Raw genomic sequence first — 20934 nt, 5'->3', positions numbered from 1 at the left:
GTGGACCGACATTTGCCTCCTGCGAAATAAAGGGAGCAAAAATGGTAAACAAGACAGAAATTCCCCATAATCCCTGCCGTAGTCTACAATAAAAAGATCACTCCTATTGCCAAATCCTTGGGGGCCATTCTGTCAAATCCCGGGAACTAACAATCTTCTTCTGAGCCAGAGAATCCTGCATGAGCAAATGAGGAAGAACTCTGTACCATGTCAACTGGAATTGATACTCTTAAGAAGTCTTCATTTACCTTAGATGCCACTGAAAAAGAAGTATTTATATTTCTTCCTGTAAAACAAGTGTCTGATATTTGAATGTGTAACAGTGAAAAAACTTAAAGGAATATCAATGTGGATTTAAAAGTCATACCCTGGTGGTTCAATGGTAAACATTCCACCTGCCAAGCAGGAGACAAGTGTTCCATCCCTGGGTAAGGAACAAATGAGTGTAATATCAGTAAAGATATCATGATTATGTTCTAAACTACACAAGATGATTTTTAAGTTCACACAGGGTAAAGATAAACTAAGAGTAAAAATATTCAGGAAACAATATTAAAGCATACCATTTATTTACAATAAATGAAAGTTTGATAATAAAGTAGAAATAGGTGGATGTGAATTGATAAGTTCAGTGCAATGGTGGGAAGGAGGATAAATACTGCATTACAAAGCAGTAGTGAAAAGATGATTTTTTTTTTTTTCCAACAAATAGTGAATCAAAGTTTTTTAAAATCTTGGTAAAATGCCAGGACCCAGCACGGGAGTTACCACCCATGACAAAGGTCATGTGGAGAGGATCTGACATGCAAAGGTGAATCAGAACTCAAGAGGCCCCCCTGGACCTGCCCGAGCATCTACCCCAAAACCAAAATCTGTATGTTTTACTATTTCTCAACCTTCACCAACTCTTCTGACATTAACAGGGGGCTATCCCCGACCACCTTTCTCTAAAGAAAATCAATTTAGAGCTCTAGTTAATAAGTCTCCTGGGCATAATAGGAATGTTTCAATTCAAACCCCTCTGATGACTTTCTAGCTTGCCTGACAGGTTTGTTCAGATTCCTGCAGCTACACATGTGATTGTTCACAGCCTCCCAACCACAAGAGGCAGGGAAGCTTAAGATATTCTAACAATGTAGAGCATCTCAGAGAGTGAAAATTGTTAGAAGAGAACTAGTAGAGGATTTCTTTGTTGAGCTGATGCTTGCTGCCAAGTTTCCATATCTCTTACCTATTGTGTCCCTGGGACTGTGTTGATTAATCTAGTTGGTATATAGACATGTAAGTAGTAGCTTTAATGTTTGTAACCTTGGACACTTGGGTTAATTCTTTTCTTGTTATAGCCCACCACACTTTTGCCCTATAGCAATGCAACTTTATCTAATGCTTTCAGAGGGTGGTGCCTGACTTTAGAATAATCACCTTTAGAGAAAAATAAGTTTTCTGAAGAAAGGGTCATCAAATGTTAACAGGCCTCCTGGCCAGAAGATGATGTAAATCACCTAAAGCTTTTGCACATGATAAGTTGCAGAAAGAAAGCCTGGCTTCGATAACGATCAAGCACCGCTGACCTTGCATGACTCTACCCCACCCCCATTATCCTCTATGCACAACTTAAGGTATAAAAACTACTTTGGAAAATAAAGTGTGGGCCTTGCCCACCAAAGCTTGGTCTCCCCATGTCGTTCTTTCTCTTTCCTTTTCCTTTTTCAGGCTGATTCCCTGCAGCGCAGGGGCCCTCTGTGTTCACTTTCGTGCCTGGGCTTCTAAGACCCACTCGAGAAGCCGCCTAAGGCGGGGCACATTCAGCTATTCGAGAGGGTGTCTGCGGCCTACATGAACACAGCAAGTCTTGTGCTGGGGCTTTATTGGCTTTCTGCGTAAACCAAGGAATATCAGCCTCTTTTCTCTCCTCTATTTTCTTAACTGCAAAATTCTTTCTTATCCCTTTATTTCTCTCAGTCCCTGACGCCGTCCTCCCGAGGGAATCCCTGGATCCAACCAGGGCTGGACTCTGGCTGTAAAACATACATAAGTTAAAATTATAAAAATAAATAAAATTCATGTCTATAATACACGTTTATATACATCAAAATTCATGCCAGGATGAGTATTTTCATGGAACCATAAGTAGCAATGAGCCTAATACAGGTTACAGATTTGTAAAAATGGAAAGTCTTTTTATTAAAAAGGTGAAAAGTAGAACTTAGTTCAGTTCAGTTCAGTCGTGACCACTCTCTGCAACCCCATCGAATGCAGCATGCCAGGCTTCCCTGTCCATCACCAACTTCCAGTGTTTGCTCAAACTCGAGTCCATTGAATCAGTGATGCCATCCAACCATTTTCATCCTCTGAGGTCCCCTTCTCTTCCTCTCTTCAATCTTTCTCAGCATCAGGGTTTTTTTCAATAAGTTAGTTCTTCTCATCAGGTGGCCAAAACTATTTGAGCTTCAGCTTCAGTATCAGTCTTTCCAATGAATATTCAGGACTGATTTCCTTTAGGATTGACTGCTATGATCTCCTTGCTGTCCAAGGGATTCTTGAGAGTCTTCTCCAACCACAGTTGAAAAGCATCAATTCTCCAGCGCTCAGTTTTCTTTATGGTCTAACTCTCACATCCATACCTGACTACTGGAAACACCATAGCTCTGACTATACAGACCCTTGTTAATAGAGTAATGACTTCAATTTTTAATATGCTCTCTAGGTTGGTTATGGCTTTTCTTCCAGGAAACAAGCGCCTTTTAATTTCATGGCTGCAGCCAATATCTCTAGTGATTTTGGAGCCCGAGAAAATAAAGTCTGTCACTGTTTGCATTGTTTCTCCACCTATTGAAGTCCATCCCCTGAAGTGATGGGACTGGGTTTCATGATCTTCATTTACTGAATGTTGAGTTTGAAGCCAGCTTTTTCAGTCTCCTCTTTTACTTTCATCAAGAGATTCTTTAGTTCCTCTTCACTTTATGTCCTAAGGGTGGTGTCATCTGCATATCTAAGGTTATTGATATTTCTCCCAGCAATCCTGATTCCAGTTTCTGCTTCATCCAGCTGCGCATTTAGCTTAAACACTAAATACTCTGCATTTAAGTTAAATAAGCAATGTGAGAACATACAGCCTTGATGTACTCCTTTTGAAATGTGGAACCAGTCTGTTCCATGTCCAGCTCTAACTGTTGCTTCTTGACCTGCATCCTAATTTTTCAGAAGACTGCTAAGGTGTTCTGGCTTTCCCATCTCTTTAAGAATTTCCCACAGTTTCTTGTGATCCACACAAATGCTTTAACATAGTCAATGAAGCAGAAGTAGAGGTTTTTCTGGAACTCTCTTTTTCTATGATCCAAGAGATGCTGTCAAGTTGATCTTTGTTTCCTTTGCCTTTTCGAAATCCAGCTTGAACATCTGGAAGTTCTTGGTTCACATACTATTGAAGCCTGGCTTGGAGAATTCCGAGCACTATTTTACTAGCATGTGAGATGAGTGCAACAACTGTGCTTCAGTTTGACCATTCTTTGGCATTGCCTTTCTTTGAGATTTGAATCAAAACTGATATTTTCCAGTCCTGTAGCCAGGGCTGAATTTCCAAAATGTGCTGGCACATTGAGTGCAGGATTTTGAACCTGAAACTCCAATACTTTGACCACCTGATACCAAGAGCTGACTTATTGGAAAAGACTCTGACACTGGGAGGTATTGGGGGCAGGAGGAGAAGGGGACAACTGACGATGAGATGGCTCGATGGACATGAGTTTAAGTGAACTCGGGGAGTTGCTGATGGACAGGGAGGCCTGGCCTGCTGCAATTCATGGGGTCTCAAAGAGTCAGACACGACTGAGCGTCTGAACTGAACTGAATTTCAAATCACAAACTAATCTGTTAATTAATGTGACATTAAAAGTATTGAGTGGAAGTCAAGATATCTGAAACATTAATATATCACATTTAAAGAAAATGACATTTTAAGAAAGTGAATTTTACTTTGTAAAATGAAGTTATACAACTATAAATTTTGAGAATATTTTCAAATCAGAGAATAGGACACACTAGGCCTTTATGCCTGAGAGCCGCCATCTGAAACCCATTTCTGAAGTTACTTTTGGATAATGGTCTGACACAAATCACCCAATTATGGATGTTTTGTATAGGAAACAATGTCTCTGTTAAGCGCTTTATAAATTCCAGAGTCAGAGAAGGTATTTCTACTGCTTTCTGGTAGTTCAGATGGTAGAGAACCTGCCTACAATGCAGGAAACCAGGGATCGATACCTTGATCAGAAAGATCCCCTGGAGAAGGATATGGCTAGCCACTCCACTATTCTTGCCTGGAGACTTTCATGGATAGATGAACCTGGCTGTCTACAGTCCATGGCGTTGCAAAGAGTCAGACACGTCTGATGGACTAAGCACACTATTGTCAAATGTATACACTGTTTCTAATAAATATCATTCCTATAGATTTATTGCTCTTGGGGGTACTGTTGGCACACATATCATAACCCCCAAAATGTATGATTTCTGTAAGGTACTCCATGATTTCCCATATATCTCTGCAATTCCAGTCATCAGTTATACTAAGCATTAGGTTTCATATCGCTTGGATTCTAAAATAACAATCACTGTCAAAAAAAATTACACTGTGATTGCCTTGGTGGTCCAGTGACTAAGACACCTGGCTCTCAATGCTAGCTTCACCGAGGGAGGGGGTGGGGTGGGGGAGTCAGGACTTGGGGGAGGTGCCTAGGTTTGATCCCTAATCAGGGAACTAAATCCCATATATAACAAGTAAGATCCTGTTGCTACTTCTGCTAAGTCACTTCAGTCGTGTCTGACTCTGTGCGACCCCATAGACGGCAGCCCACCAGGCTCCCCGGTCCTGGGGATTCTCCAGGCAAGAACACTGGAGTGGGTTGCCATTTCCTTCTCCAATGCTTGAAAGTCAAAAGTGAAAGTGAAGTCGCTCAGTCGTGTCCCACTCTTTGCGACCCCACGGACTGCAGCCCACCAGGTTCCTCCGTCCATGGGATTTTCCAGGCAAGAATACTGGAGTGGGGTGCCATTGCCTTCTCCCAAGATCCAGTACAGCCAAATAAGTAAATATTTTTCAAAAAGAATTACACTAAGATATGTTAGGAAGCATTGCGAATTGACATCTGGTAGCATCTAATCTCCCTTTAATAGCTCTATTACATTTTTTGAATTATTCTTCCTTCCAGTGTTGCTTTGGCACTGCATTACTTTGAGTCAGAACACTTCATTTTTCCTGAATGGTCACCAACCCAGACTCCTGAAAGCACCTGTTTCTTGCAGATTCTTGCTCACAAGCTGAAACAGAAAATACTCACTTGGTATTCTCACATAGCCCGGATATTGGGTTCAGAGTATTGGTCATGTCAAGCTGCTCCTGTGACAGGGAGGGAGGCAGCCAGACCCCTAGATAGGGGTTTGTGATCCTGTGACCTCATGTCCCCTCAGAACTGCAATTATCTTTTCACCTGTATCTGCGATGTGAGACTGGCTTGGAGAACTGAGATTATTTGTGAAAATCTTTATTGCTCAGTTGCTAATTATAAAACAACAATTAAAAGTTTGAACCGATCATCTCCAAAGGGACTCTTGAAATGCTTGAGGAAGGTTCTATTCCCTTTGGTCCCTGGATATAGACAGGGACTCTCAAGGAACCTGTAGTTAATACTGAGGTCTGACAAAGGAAGGGAATTTCATGTGTCTGCTTGTATAGTTTGTATCCATGAGAAGTGTTTCAACCAAAAACGAGTTATTTCCTATTCTTGAGACCACTGAACTGTGCCTCCATTAAGATTATGAGTAGACAAATGGAGCCAAAGCACCTGAGAGGGGTTTTCAAGAATTTCTCCATCTGTCATTTTACAAAGGTGAAATGTTCATACCTCATTGTCTGAAATGTCATAGAACTTCTCAAAAGTATCTTGAGGCAAATACCCCCTGTTTATAGTTAGGATTCAATGTCTGATAGATAGAAATTCCTGCATAATTTCCACTGTAGTCTGCAATAGCAGTACACCTTAGTGCCAACTCCCTAGAGAATATTCTCCTAGTTCTTCGTGACCAAAGTCATATTCAGAACCAGAGGTTCCAGCAGGGAACCGTGAGATTTGACCTACTGATACTTTTATCATGAAAATCAGTATCAATATCCTCTACTTAGAATTTGTCCCCACTCACAGATACTTAAGAAACATATTTTCTTTTCATTTTGTTCACACCCCAAAACATGTGGGATCTTAGTTCCCTGGCTAGGGAAGGAACCGCAATGCTGCATCGGAAGGTGGGGTCTTAACCACTGGGCTGCTGGGGATGCTCCTAAACACATCTTTTTTAATAAGTAATTTATTACCTTGACATACATTTTTCTTTATATTGTAATGATTAATGCTTTCTGTGTAAGAAATGATTAAAACTTCAACTCTGAGATCTTAACTCCCCGAGTCGGGATTGAACCCAATAACCTGCAGTGAAAGCACAGCATCTTAACCACTGGACTACCAGGGAAGTTGCTAATCTCACATTTAAAGAGAAAGGTGTACTCTCCTGGGATACAATGGTCTGTAGGCCCCTCACTATTTTTCCTGTCTTGTGTTAGCGCTTCTCCAGATTATCCTTTCAAGGACTGGGTGAAGAGGAGGAGGTTAGGAAAGAAAGCCAACAGTGGGGGAGGGTGTTTGGGAAGCTAAGTGCAGAGCAGTCGATGTGATCCACGCGTCCCATTTCCCTAGATTCGTGCCCACTTTTAGCACAAAAAGTCCTGCTTCTTGGGAACGTGTTCAGTCCTGGAAGAAGCAGGGCAATTGGTTGCTTCAGCAGCAGCAGCAACAATTAACAGAGGCAATCTGTGTATCAACAGATTCTGACAGGAGTAACGGTATGTCATTTCTGTGGTTACGTTATAAACGACAATGTAGATTCCGGTCGCCCTTTTTCTTTCTGGAATCACTTCCTAAGAGAAAAGCCAGCTTCCCTGACGTAAGCAGGTCTCTGGTTACAATTACTGAGGCTTCCTCCCAACGGATTTTCTGACTGGTTACATTCTGCTTTTCGTCACTCAGGAGACACCCATCTTCACACACACACACAAAGGGCTTTTGCATTTTCCCCGTTTTCAACTTGCTGAAAACATCTCGGCTTTCCACAGAGGCAACTCTCAAAATTCTTCTCTTTTGCCTTAAGTTGTTTGAAACACTAACTTAGAACAGGCAGGAAGCAGCTCTGCTCCAGAGGAAATCAAAGAGATTAAAGGCATCAAAAGGCAGAGAAAGGAAACACAGCTCGACAGAAGGACAAACAGACCCAAAACTGACAGGGGCGGGGTGAGGGGAGGTAAGGCTCCGTCCCAACTGGCCCCGCCCATTAGTACCTGCGCTTCCGGCCTCGTCCCACCCTCTCCCCTTTCGTCGTATGTCCTTGGCCGCCCCGTAGCGCACTCAGCTGCCTCTGTACCGGATCTTCCTCCCGCGCGTGCGCAGTATCCTGCAGACCCGGAATTGCTTTTAAATGAGTGACAGAGTGTCCTGGTGAGTTTTGTTTGTTTAAAACCCGATTCCTAGTCCCACAGCCTTTTGTCTTTCACACCTGGGTTTCCGGGGTCTCTGTGAACGTTCAAACTACCGTCTCCATTTTCCCGTCCCCAGTGTATGTCCTCGTATCGCCGTGAGAAGTTCTGAAGTCCTTTATTTTAGCTGCCGGCTCCCTGGGGTCCACATCCGCTTCCTGTTACTATCGTTCTAGAGTCCACGTCCTTCTCTGGGAGTTCTGCCTTCTAACTTGTGGAGACCGCTGCTTAAATTCCTGCATTGCCCAACCATTAAGTCCCTGATCCACGAAGAGGTAAAGGAGGCTCTATCTGTATGGAGTTTGGTCAGAGTCTCGCCTACGGTTTGAAGGGGAGGGTCAGCCTAGAACGTGTGGTTTTCACAGGAAGGGCCGCGAGTTCTGAAGAAAAGAATAAAACTAAAAACACCACGTTTGAGTCTGTGTTCCAGAATCCCTGCTGTGTCAGTGGCCGTAGAGGATTGTATTTTGTACCTCTTGTGATCCTCCCTCTGTGTGGGGCTGTGTTATAGGGAGCTCAGTGTGGTTTTCTAGGTATTGAACAGTCTATTTTCAACATTCAGGGGTCACTTCCCAAGACTGATCTTACGTGAGAAGGAAGCCCAGAGGAAGAGGAAAGCAAGGAGTCAGAAATGACTCATTCCGAGGTAAGAGGCATAGTCCTTTTGTTTGTTTATTCTGTCTCTTTCCTGAAATGCTGTTTCTTTGGACTTGATAAGCTTCTTAACTTCTGAACAGGTTTGTTTACACTTACCCATAATCATGATCCCAAGGAACCCATTGTCCTCCTGACACATCAGAATGACAGAAAACACAGTATTGCCAGCCAAAGAAGCTCAGTTCAGTTTAGTTCAGTCGCTCAGTCGTGTCCGACTCTTTGCAACCCCATGAATCGCAGCACGCCAGGCCTCCCTGTCCATCACCAACTCCCGGAGTTCACTCAGACTCACGTCCATCGAGTCAGTGATGCCATGCAGCCATCTCATCCTCTGTCGTCCCCTTCTTCTCCTGCCCCCAATCCCTCCCAGCATCAGAGAATTTTCCATTGAGTCAACTCTTCGCGTGAGGTGGCCAAAGTACTGCAGTTTCGGCTTTAGCGTCATTCCTTCCAAAGAAATCCCAGGGCTGATCTCCTTCAGAAAAGACTGGTTGGAACTGCTTGCTGTCCAAGGGACTCTCAAGAGTCTTCTCCAGTATCACAGTTCAAAAGCATCGATTCTTCGGCGCTCAGCCTTCTTCACAGTCCAACTTTCACATCCATACATGACCACAGGAAAAACAATAGGCTTGACTAGAGGGACCTTTGTTGGCAAAGTAATGTCTCTGCTTTTCAATATGCTATCTAAGTTGGTCATAACTTTCCTTCCAAGGAGTAAGCGTCTTTTAATTTCATGGCTGCAGTCACCATCTGCAGTAATTTTGGAGCCCAAAAAATAAAGTCTGACACTGTTTCCACTGTTTCCCCATCTATTTCCTATAAAGTGATGGGACCAGATGCCATGATCTTCGTTTTCTGAATGTTGAGCTTTAAGCCAACTTTTTCACTCTCCACTTTCACGTTCATCAAGAGGCTTTTGAGTTCCTCTTCACTTTCTGCCATAAGGGTGGTGTCATCTGCATATCTGAGGTGATTGATATTTCTCCCGGCAATCTTGATTCCAGCTTGTGCTTATTCCAGTCCAGTGTTTCTCATGATGTACTCTGCATATAAGTTAAATAACCAGGGTGACAATATACAGCCTTGACATACTCCTTTTCCTATTTGGAACCACTCTGTGGTTCCATATCCAGTTCCAACTGTTGCTTCCTGACCTACATACAGATTTCTCAAGAGGCAGGTCAGGTGGTTTGGTAGTCCCATCTCTTTCAGAATTTTCCAGTCTATTGTGATCCACACAGTCAAAGGCTTTGGCATAGTCAATAAAGCAGAAATAGATGTTTTTCTGGAACTCTCTTGCTTTTTCCATGATCCAGCGGATGTTGGCAATTTGGTCTCTGGTTCCTCTGCCTTTTCTAAAACCATCTTAAACATCAGGAAGTTGACAGTTCACGTATTGCTGAAGCCTGGCTTGGAGAATTTTGAGCATTACTTTACTAGAATGTGAGTTGAGTACAATTGTGCAATACTTTGAGCATTCTTTGGCATTGCCTGGGATTGGAATGAAAACTGAGCTTTTCCAGTCCTGTGGCCACTGCTAAGTTTTCCAAATGTGTTGGCATATTGAGTACAGCACTTTCACAGCATCATCTTTCAGGATTTGAAAGAACTCATCTGTAATTCCATCACCTCCACTAGATTTGTTCGTAGTGATGCTTTCTTTTTTTTTTTTATTTCCTTAATGATGCTTTCTAAGGCCCACTTGACTTCACATTCCGGGATGTCTGGCTCCAGGTCAGTGATCGCACCATCGTGATTATCTGGGTCGTGAAGATCTTTTTTGTACAGTTCTTCTGTGTATTCTTGCCACCTCTTCTTAATATCTTCCGCTTCTGTTAGGTCCATACCATTTCCGTCCTTTATCGAGCCCATCTTTGCATGAAATGTTCCCTTCATTTCGCTAATTTTCTTGAAGAGATCTCTAGTCTTTGCCATTCTGTTGTTTTCCTCTATTTCTTTGCATTGATCGCTGAGGAAGGCTTTCTTATCTCTTCTTGCTATTCTTTGGAACTCTGCATTCAGATGCTTATATCTTTCCTTTTCTCCTTTGCTTTTCGCTTCTCTTTTTTTCACAGCTATTTGTAAGGCCTCCCCAGATAGCCGTTTTGCTTTTTTGTATTGCTTTTCCATGGGGATGGTCTTGATCCCTGTCTCCTGTACAATGTCCCGAACTTCATTCCATAGTTCATCAGGCACTCTATCAGATCTAGGCCCTTAAATCTATTTCTCACTTCCACTGTATAATTATAAAGGATTTGATTTGGGTCATACCTGAATGGTGTAATGGTTTCCCCTACTTTGTTCAAGTTAAGTCTGAATTTGGTAATAAGGAGTTCATGATCTGAGGCATAATCAGCTCCTGGTCTTGTTTTTGTTGACTGTATAGAGCTTCTCCATCTTTGGCTGCAAAGAATATAATCAATCTGATTTCGGTGTTGCCCATCTGGTGATGTCCATGTGTAAAGTCTTCTCTTGTGTTGTTGGAAGATGGTGTTTGTTATGACCAGTGCATTTTCTTGGCAAAACTCTATTAGTCTTCGCCGTGCTTCATTCCGTATTCCAAGGCCAAATTTGCCTGTTACTCAGATCTTATCTGACAGATTGTTATAATAACCCCTTTTGATATTTGTCCACAAAGCTTCCTAAATGATTTGACTTCTAGCTGACTTTCAAATGCTTCAGAGGGCCCCTGAGACATCCCAGGGAGCTATTAAACTACCTGGGTTCATTGGACATGTAAAGTTACATGGGAAGTCCTGTTGAGTGGGTGTAAATATTCTCAGATTATAGTGTATGGTGGATTTTACCAATATAGATATCCTAAAATTATGTGGAGTTCATATAGATCTGATACGCCCTAATAAAATCAGGTCAACTATAATTCTACTTATCCTGTTAAAGTGTTACAAGTCACAGCAGTGACCAGGCTACACGGTCAATTGCAGTTTAATCAGATTTAAACATGCTTTCTATGGTTTCACTCTGATGCCTTTGGAAAAATACTGCTACTTCATGATTTATGGAAAAGATTTTTCTAAGGTTAACCGATAAACAGCTTTTGTTTGCTATCTGGTAAGCTGGTAGCAGACTGGAATTTAGTCTAATCTCTATGTTAATACAACAAAGTTTTCTTAGAATGCAGCTTTCAAGAAGAGATTATGAATTTCTTTGCCTTTAAGTGATTTACTTTCATTTTTAAAATCTTTTGTTACTTTGGTAAAGTAAATAAGCGTTACTTAAGGTTATGGTACATGTAGACAAAGCTTATTCATCTTCTCCAAAAGTAACCCCTCATGGTTAGACTTTTGCCATCCTGATGCCTTAAAACATGGCCGTGGTCTGCTCCTGAATCACGGAATAAATATGCTACTGTGGCCCTGCTTATTTTATAATTGCTCTTTCAGATGAGAATAGTTTCTCTAATGGCTTGTGGATCATAAGCCGTCCTCCTTTCTTCACATTAGAAATTGGGTAAATAGGAAAACTGTGTAAAAAAATATATTTTATAATACCAGCCAAGCCACCAAATCACGACCAGGTCTCTGAACTTGCCGTTTTCATCTTGGATCACATTAGGAAGACTTCCCACGGCCTATTGGCATCTGTACTTTGTATTTCAGGGACGGCTAATGTTTCAGGATGTGGCCATAGACTTCACTCAAGAGGAGTGGGAATGCCTGGACCCCAGTCAGCGGAAATTGTACAGGGACGTGATGGTAGAGAACTACAGGAACCTGGCCTCCTTGGGTGAGGATAACTGCCTTCCAGAATCCCTTATCTACCCACTTTGTTTTTGTTCTGTCATTTCTAGAATGTCTTCTGAAATTTTCTGCTTCCCACAGTATTTTCAGATCTGTGCTGTCTAGGGGATAATAGGTTATTTCTGAGTTTAGAAAGAAAGGCTTCATGATGAATCGTTGTGCTGGTGATGTTTTTCTTCCTTGATGTACTCTGCATCCTTCATTCTAGCTTAGTGGTAATTGTGTAAGTTCTGTGGTATTAAATAGTTGCACCCTCTCTTAATCTCACATTGACACTACTTACTTTTGCCTTAGTACTACTTGACCAGAATCTCAGGACCTGATTGTTAGGTGTGTGTTAGTATTGTACAGCAGCTTTGAATAAAGTATTTCAGGAAATCGTTTTCTAGAAGAAAATGCATTTTCGTCTCACCTGAATACATATTGGATTCGATACTGATGAATCTAACAACACAAATACTCCTTTCTCTGATCACCAGGGCTTCTCTCTAAGGTGGACCTGGTCACCTTTCTGGAGCTATTGAAGGATCCCAGGAATATGAGGAGAATGGAGGCAACAGCCATTTACCCAGGTAGGTATGAATGGCTGGAGATGATGACTCAGATGAGAGGTCCAAGGAGCAGCAAGGAACTCATCCTTCATCACGTGATGTTGGGAGATTTGCTTCAATGGAAATGGTTTTTGAAAACCTGGGTTGGTTCTGCTACTGTGATAGCAATGTATCACCTGCCCCATTCTCTCTTTCTGAAATCTTCATGAATTTATCTCCAGTGATTACTTTTCTCCATCACAGTGTGACCTAAAAGTCTCCTCTTGGCTTCTGACAAACTGCATTCATTCATTGCTCTTCGATTTCTTGGGGGCCCTAGGAAAACTCTGCCCATTTCTGAGTAACTGTATGACAGTCCTTTTAAAGTTTCCTTCTATCTCTAGACAGAAATGTGTGAGTGGAGTGGTAGACAAACTACCAAATTTCCAGGAATACTAGGGACGGGTTTTTGTTCTCTGATTTATAACTTCCTATCTACTGGGAGCGACCCAGAGGACTTTCTAAGTAAATTTCAAATTCAAGTAATTTTTCACTGCAGAAAGCAAAACCTGGTGAAAATGAAACAATGCACATCTCAGGTTGACTTGAAAGTTTCTCTTTTCCTTATATGATCTCATACTAAATATCTTTAGTGTATTTGCCCCAATTCTAATGTGCTAAAATACTTTATTGTGTTTTATTACCTCATAGAATTTTAAAATAAATGGACATAAAATCTTAGCACATTTTCCACTACATTATTAATGGTTGATTCAAACTATGACAATTTTTAGATTATATAAAGAAATCTTTATTAAAAGTTCTAATTGGAATATAGCTGTTTTCCAATTTTGTACTCCTATACAGCAAAGAGCATCAATTATACATATCAGTCAGTTCAGTTCTGAGTCTGTGATCCATGGTCTGCAGCAGGCCAGGCTTCCCTGCCCATCACTAACTCCCAGAGCCTTCTCAAACTCATGTCCATCGAGTCAGTGATGCGATGCAACCATCTCACCCTCTGTCGTCCACTTCTCCTCTCATCTTCAATCTTTCCCAGCATCAGGGTCTTTCTCAGTGGGTCAGTTCTTCATATCAGGTGGCCAGAGTATCAGAACTTCGGCTTCACTATGTCCTTCCAATGAATATTGAGGACTGATTTCCTTTAGAATGGAGTGGTGTGATCTTCTTGCAGTCCAAGGGACTCTCAAGAGTCTTCTCCAATAGCAGAGTTCAAAGGCATCAATTCTTCAGCAGTCAGCTTTCTTCATGGTCCAACTCTCACATCCGTAAATGACTACTGGAAAAACCATAGCTTTGACTGGATGGACCTTTGTCAGCAAAGTAGTGTTTCTGGTTTTTAATTTGCTGCCTAGGTTGGTCATAGCTTTTCTTCCAAGGAGCGAGCATCTTTTACTTTCATGGCGGTAGTCACCATCTGCAGTGATGTTGGAACCCCCCAAAAATAAAGTTTCTCACTGTTTCCACTGTTTCTCCCACTATTTGCCATGAAACGATCTGACCGGTGCCATGATCTTTGTTTTTTGAAGATTGAGTTTGAAGCCAGCTTTTTCAGGCTCTTCTTTCAGTTTCATTAAGAGACTTCTCAGTTCCTTTTGGCTTTCTGCTCTAAGGGTGGTGTCATCTGTGTATCTGAGATTATGGATATTTCTCCCTGAAATCATGATTCCAATTTGTGCTTCATCCATCCCAGTATGTCCCAATATGTACCGTGCATATACATTAAATGAGCAGGCTGACAATGTACAGCCTTGACGTACTCCTTTCCCAATTTGGAATCAGTCCATTGTCACATGTCCAGTTCTCACTGTTGCTTGTTGACATGCATAGAGATTTCTCAGGAGGCAGGTAAGGTAGTCTGGTGTTCCCATCTCTTTAAGAATTTTTCACAGTTTCTTGTCCACACAATCAAAGGCTGTGATATAGTCAATAAAGCAGATGTCGTCGTTTCTCCAGAAATCTCTCGCTTTTTATATGATCCCAGGCATGTTGGCAATTTGATCTCTGGTTCCTCTGCCGTTTCTAAGTCCAGCTTGAACATCTGGAAGCTGTCGGTTTACGTACTGTTAAAGCCTGGCTTGGAGAATTTGGAGCCTTTGCTATTGTTGGAAATGAGGGAAATTGTGTAGTAGTTTGAGCGTTCTTTGGCATTGCTTTTCTTTGTGATTGGAATGAAAACTGACCTTTTTCCGTCCTGAGGCCACTGCTGAGTTTTCCAAATTTGCTGGCTTATCGAGTGCAGAACTTTAGCATTATCATCTTTTAGGACTTGAAATAGGTCAGCTGGAGTTCCATCACCTGCACTAGGTTTGTTGGTCCTCATGCCTTCTAAGGCCGACTTTACTTTGGATGCCAGGATGTCTGTTACTAGGTGAGGGACCACACCATCGTGGTTATCTCGGTCATTAAGATCTTTTTTGTATAGTTCTTCCATATATTCTTGCCAACTTCTCTTAATATCTTCTTCTTTTAGGTCCATCCTGTTTCTGTCCTTTATCGAGCCCATGTTTGCATGAAATATTCTTAAAAGAGATCTCTAGTCTTTACCGTCCTATTGATTCCTTCCCATTTAGGTCTGCACAGAGCAATGAGTAGAGTTCCCTCTTTCAATCATAGTTTTAAAGTCTCTCTTATTTAATTTCTTAAAACTAGTACTTTATTAAGTTTATCTTATTTGTATTCAGCTTCCTTGGACACTGTCTTATGTGTCCTCAGTTTCTGACTAGTTCTCTGTCACTATCATTTATGCTTCTTAGATTGAAACAGCTAATAGAACATTCTCAGAAACATGTGTGGCAAGAAGTGGATTTAAGAATTACTAGGCACCTAGGATTTGTGAAAGTGTTTAGTGTCTCCACTTAAGATGACTAAAAGCAAGAAGTAATCATTAGATTGCCTATCACCTCTTAATTCAGTGGTCTTTGGAGGGTTTTATCTTGTTTCTTCCCCTATATCGTATGTCTTTGCCATCTCATGTTGTCCTGCGTTCTGTATGTGGTCTTTGTTTTGAAGCATGCAGCCACCTAGTTAATCTTCCTTCTGATAGCTGCACCTTGGTGGGTGAGGTTGGTCCAGAGGTTTGTGCCCTTGTCCTCTCTTGATCTGTGCTCTGATTGCTGTGAACTGTGACCAGAGCCTGCCCTGGATATTCAGGGCTGTTTCCCCCTTGTTCTGTGGTTGTTAGTGCCCTCTGGTGGTGTCTGCTCCCTGCATGGTGGAATAGAGCTCCCAGATCTGAGTCTTTGCTGTGATTCTGATCTGTGGTGCCAGGCAGGTGGGATTGGGGCACACCCACTGGGAGAGAAGTCACTGAATATTACTCCTCTAGGAATGTTCCCCTCAGGGTGTGCTCTGGTGTCCTCTCTCATGCGTTCTGCAAGCTCTCATGTTATGAGGTGCTAGCACTGCTCTTGTCCCCACCTTAACCATGGGCATGATGGCACACGGCCCTGGTGTCTCTCAGCTGTTGTTTTCACAAGGTCACCAGCATAGATTCAGTGAAGTCAGGTTCTGGGATTGCATTCAGCATGGAGCTGGACCCGCTGTAGTGCTATGGAGAAGCTCAGGCTCTGTCCTGGCCCAGCCCCCTTGGATAGGAGCCCACAAAGTCTACAGCTACTAAAGCTATACCTGCCGTGAATGAGAGAGCCCTTGGTTGTTGGTTCAGATGCTCTGTAGGGGCTGAGGTTACAAAGCTGGTCATGGGTATAATACCGTGGCTTGTGTTGCTGCAAGGAGAGTTTTCAGCTTTTCTTCTTTATTGCTGGCATTCACCTGTGCTTTCTGCTCCATCTGTGCATGTGGCCAACTCACAGGTGTCTTCTCCTGAGGCTGCCCCAGAGCTCAGGATTCTGCTGATTGTGGAGGAGGTTGATGGGGGAGGCCATGGCTGGGGGCTCAAATGATCCCAGGCTGTGTAGAGTTCTTCATAGTCCTTGGACAGCAGGGGCAGGCATAAGGGACAAAGGATGCAGCTGGCTCATTCTCTGGGCATCACTCAACAATGACACTTTCTCTGTAGTGGTTCACGCTTCCTCCACAAGCATCCTGTTTATAGACCTCCTCCCTCTCTCCCGTCCCCTCAGTATGTCTCCTCACAGCACACCGCAGTCCTCTGCCTGGGTCTGCTCTCCAAACCCCACATTTCAGCACCCAGCCCTTGTCTGCATTACTGGACATGCCGCTAAGGCTGGGTGGGCAGGGCTGGGGTCAGAACCCTGTGTGCAGGTCTCCCTCTGTCCTGCTGCCACGCACTGTTTGCCATGTTCTCTTCCCACAGAGAATGAGGCTCTTCTGTCCAAATTGAGCTCCCCCAGTGAGGGGATTCCTTGAATATGGAGACATCTCCTCACTTTCATCTCCCTGCAGGGTTGCAGGCCCCAACCCACTTCCTCTCCTCTTCTTTTTCCTTCTTCTTTCTTTTGTCCTACCCTACAGAGCAGGAATCTTTCTTTTCCTTTCAGATTTCCAAGGGCCTCCGCTAGTGTTCAGCTGGGCTCTGTGAGAATTGTTCCCATTTCTCATTCATTTGTGGAGAGAGAGATGAGCTCCACGTCTGCCTAAGCCTCTGGCATCTTGATCCTTCCATCTCCGTTGTATTTTTAAACTAGCTATGGTCATCAATTTTCTGTAAATCTTTAAAGATATTCACTAGGAATAGCAGGTAAAATTACTTGTTATTTGGTATCTTTCAGCTATGTCTCCACAGGACACCCAGGATTTGATGCCAAAGAATCCAGCATTAGAAGATGTATTCCGAAAAGTAAACCTAGGAATGTATCAAATATTTCACCTCAAAAACTTAAATTTAATGACGGATTGGGAATATACCAGGGTAAATGAAAGACAGTTCTTCCCCCAACAGATATCTTCTATCCATTCCAAGATGTGTAATGTTGATGATAATGGAAGAGATGCAATCCAACCATCATTGTTCAATACATATTGTGGTATGGTTAATACACAACAGCTTTCCATGTATAATAAAATGAGTCAGACCTTAAGTAAGAGCCCCAGCTCCAATAATTACAAGAGTATTTATGGCGGACTGAGAAGATATTCCGGCAATGAAACTAGGTATACATTTGAAGGAGACTCAAACCTTAAGAAACATCAGGGACCTGAATCTTCAAACAAGGATTCAAAAACTAATAATAGTAGAAATACCTTTGATCAAATGTCAGGTTTTTCTCTAGATAAGAGTACTTGTACTGGAGACAGGACTTGTAGTGAATATGGTAAGGTTTCTAATCACTGTTCAGAACTTACTCAACAGGATGCTGTTCAGAATCCACAGAAAGAAAACAAGTGTAAGATAGGTGAGAAAATATTTAGTAAGTCATCCAATCTAAGTAGACATAGGAGAATTCATACAGGAAGGAAACCTTTCAAATGTACAGAATGTTGCAGAGCATTTAACTGTCACTCACTTCTTACTCAACATCAGCGAATTCATGCTGGAGAGAAACCTTATATATGTAAAGAATGTAACAAAGCCTTTCGTCGTTCCTCATTTCTTACTCAATATCAGAGAATTCACGCTGGAGAGAAACCTTATAAATGTACAGTATGTGGCAAAGCCTTTACTTACAACTCAAGCCTTATTAAACATCAGCAAATTCATGCTGGAGAGAAACCTTATAAATGTACAGAATGTAGCAAAGCCTTTACTTACAACTCACTTCTTATTCAACATCGGCGAATTCATACTGGAGAGAAACCTTATAAATGTACAGAATGTAGCAAAGCCTTTACTTGCAACTCAGACCTTATTGAACATCAGCGAATTCATACTGGAGAGAAACCTTATATATGCAAAGAATGTAACAAAGCCTTTCGTCGTTCCTCATTTCTTACTCAACATCAGAGAATTCACACTGGAGAGAAACCTTATAAATGCACAGTATGTGGCAAAGCCTTTACTTACAACTCAGGCCTTATTAAACATCAGCAAATTCATGCTGGAGAGAAACCTTATAAATGTACAGAATGTAGCAAAGCCTTTACTTACAACTCACTTCTTATTCAACATCGGCGAATTCATACTGGAGAGAAGCCTTATAAATGTACAGAATGTAGCAAAGCCTTTACTTGCAACTCAGACCTTATTGAACATCAGCGAATTCATACTGGAGAGAAACCTTATATATGTAAAGAATGTAACAAAGCCTTTCGTCGTTCCTCATTTCTTTCTGAACATCAGCGAATTCATACTGGAGAGAAACCTTATAAATGTACAGAATGTAGCAAAGCCTTTGCTTACAACTCATGCCTTATTCAACATCGGCGAACTCATACTGGAGAGAAACCTTATAAATGTACAGAATGTAGCAAAGCCTTTGCTTACAACTCATGCCTTATTCAACATCGGCGAACTCATACTGGAGAGAAACCTTATAAATGTACAGCATGTAGCAAAGCCTTTACTTATAATTCAGACCGTATTGAACATCAGCGAATTCATACTGGAGAGAAACCTTATATATGTAAAGAATGTAACAAAGCCTTTCATCGTTCCTCATTTCTTACTCAACATCAGCAAATTCACACTGGACAGAAACCGTATGAATGTACAGAATGTGGCAAAGCCTGTACTTACAAGTCAAACCTTATTCAACATCAGAGAATTCATGCTCGATAGAAACCTTATAAATGTACAGAATGTAGCAAAGCCTTTACTAAAACTCAAGCCTCATTCAACGTCAGTGAATTCATGATGGAGAGAAACCTTATAAATGTACAGAATGTAGCAAAGCCTTTACTTACAACTCACACCTTTTTCAACATCAGCAAATTCATGCTGGAGAGAAACCTTATAAATGTACAGGATGTAGCAAAGCCTTTGCTTACAACTCAGTTCTTATTAAACATCGGCAAAATCATACTGGAGAGAAACCTTATAAATGTACAGAATATAGCAAAGCCTTTACTTAAAACTCACTTCCTATTCAACATTGGCGAAATCATACTGGAGAGAAACCTTATATATGTAAAGAATGTCACAAAGCCTTTCATCATTCCTCATTTCTTACTCCACATCAGAGAATTCACACTGGAGAGAAACCTTATAAATGTACAGTATGTGGCAAAGCCTTTACTTACAACTCAAGCCTTATTAAACATCGGCAAATTCATACTGGAGAGAAACCTTATAAATGTACAGAATGTAGCAAAGCCTTTGCTTACAACTCATGCCTTATTCAACATTGGGGAATTCATACTGGAGAGAAACCTTATAAATGTACAGAATGTAGCAAAGCTTTTACTTGCAACTCAAGCCTTATTCAACATCAGCGAATTCATACTGCAGAGAAACCTTATATATGTAAAGAATGTAACAAAGCCTTTCATCGTTCCTCATTTCTTACTCAACATCAGCGAATTCACACTAGGGAGAAACCATATAAATGTACAGAATATGGCAAAGCCTTTACTTACCAGTCAAACCTTATTAAACATCAGCGAATTCATGCTGGAGAGAAACCTTATAAATGTACAGAATGTAGCAAAGCCTTTACTTACAACTCAGGCCTTATTCACCATCAGTGAATTCATGCTGGAGAGACACCTTATACATGTACAGAATGTAGCATAGCCTTTACTTGCAACTCAGACCTTATTCAACATCAGCGAATTCATACTGGAGAGAAACCTTATATATGTAAAGAATGTAACAAAGCCTTTGTCATTCCTTATTTCTTCCTGGACATCAGCGAATTCACTCTGGAGAGAAATCTTATAAATATTCAGAATGTGGCAAAGCCTTGACTTACAACTCACATCTTACTCAACATTTGCAAATTCATACTGGAGTGAAACCTTATAAATGTACAGAATGAGCAAAGCCTTTATCTGTTACTCAGATCTAACCTCTCATCAGCAAATCCATACTGGAGAGAAGCCTGATATAGGTAAAGAATGTAACAAAGCTTTTCATCATTGCTCAATTCTTACTCGACATCATCGAATCCATTTGGTGAAAAACCATACAAATGTAAAGAATGTGGCAAAGCCTTTATTAGGAGTTCAGCCCTTTTTCAACATCACCCAATTCATACCGGGGATAGACGTTATAAATGGACAGAATGTCGCAAGGCCTTTATTACGCGTTATAATCTTACTGAGCATCGGCGCATGCATACTGGAGAGAGACCATATAAATGTACTGAATATGGCGAAGTCTTTGGTTACAACTCTGCTCTTACTCAACATCGGCGAATGCATACTGGAGAGCGACCTTATGAATGTACTGAATGTGGCAAAGCCTGTAGTCAGAGTGCTTATCTCACTAAACATCTGAGAACACACACTGGAGCGAAATTCTAGTAATGGAACAAGTGATGGAAGAGGTTTGCCCTAAACATGCACCAGAAAACACAAGAGT

The 20934-nt window shown here is 41.6% G+C and overlaps 1 pseudogene; it reads left to right on the top strand.

The window, feature by feature from the left end:
- Nucleotides 1-11815: 11815 nt before the first annotated feature.
- LOC129632148 (zinc finger protein 850-like) lies at nt 11816-20934 on the top strand (annotated as a pseudogene).

This window comes from Bubalus kerabau, chromosome 17 (assembly GCF_029407905.1).
Source record: "Bubalus kerabau isolate K-KA32 ecotype Philippines breed swamp buffalo chromosome 17, PCC_UOA_SB_1v2, whole genome shotgun sequence".
In the NCBI taxonomy this organism is placed as follows: Eukaryota; Metazoa; Chordata; class Mammalia; order Artiodactyla; family Bovidae; genus Bubalus; species Bubalus kerabau.
This window is presented reverse-complemented; position numbering and strand designations above follow the sequence as displayed.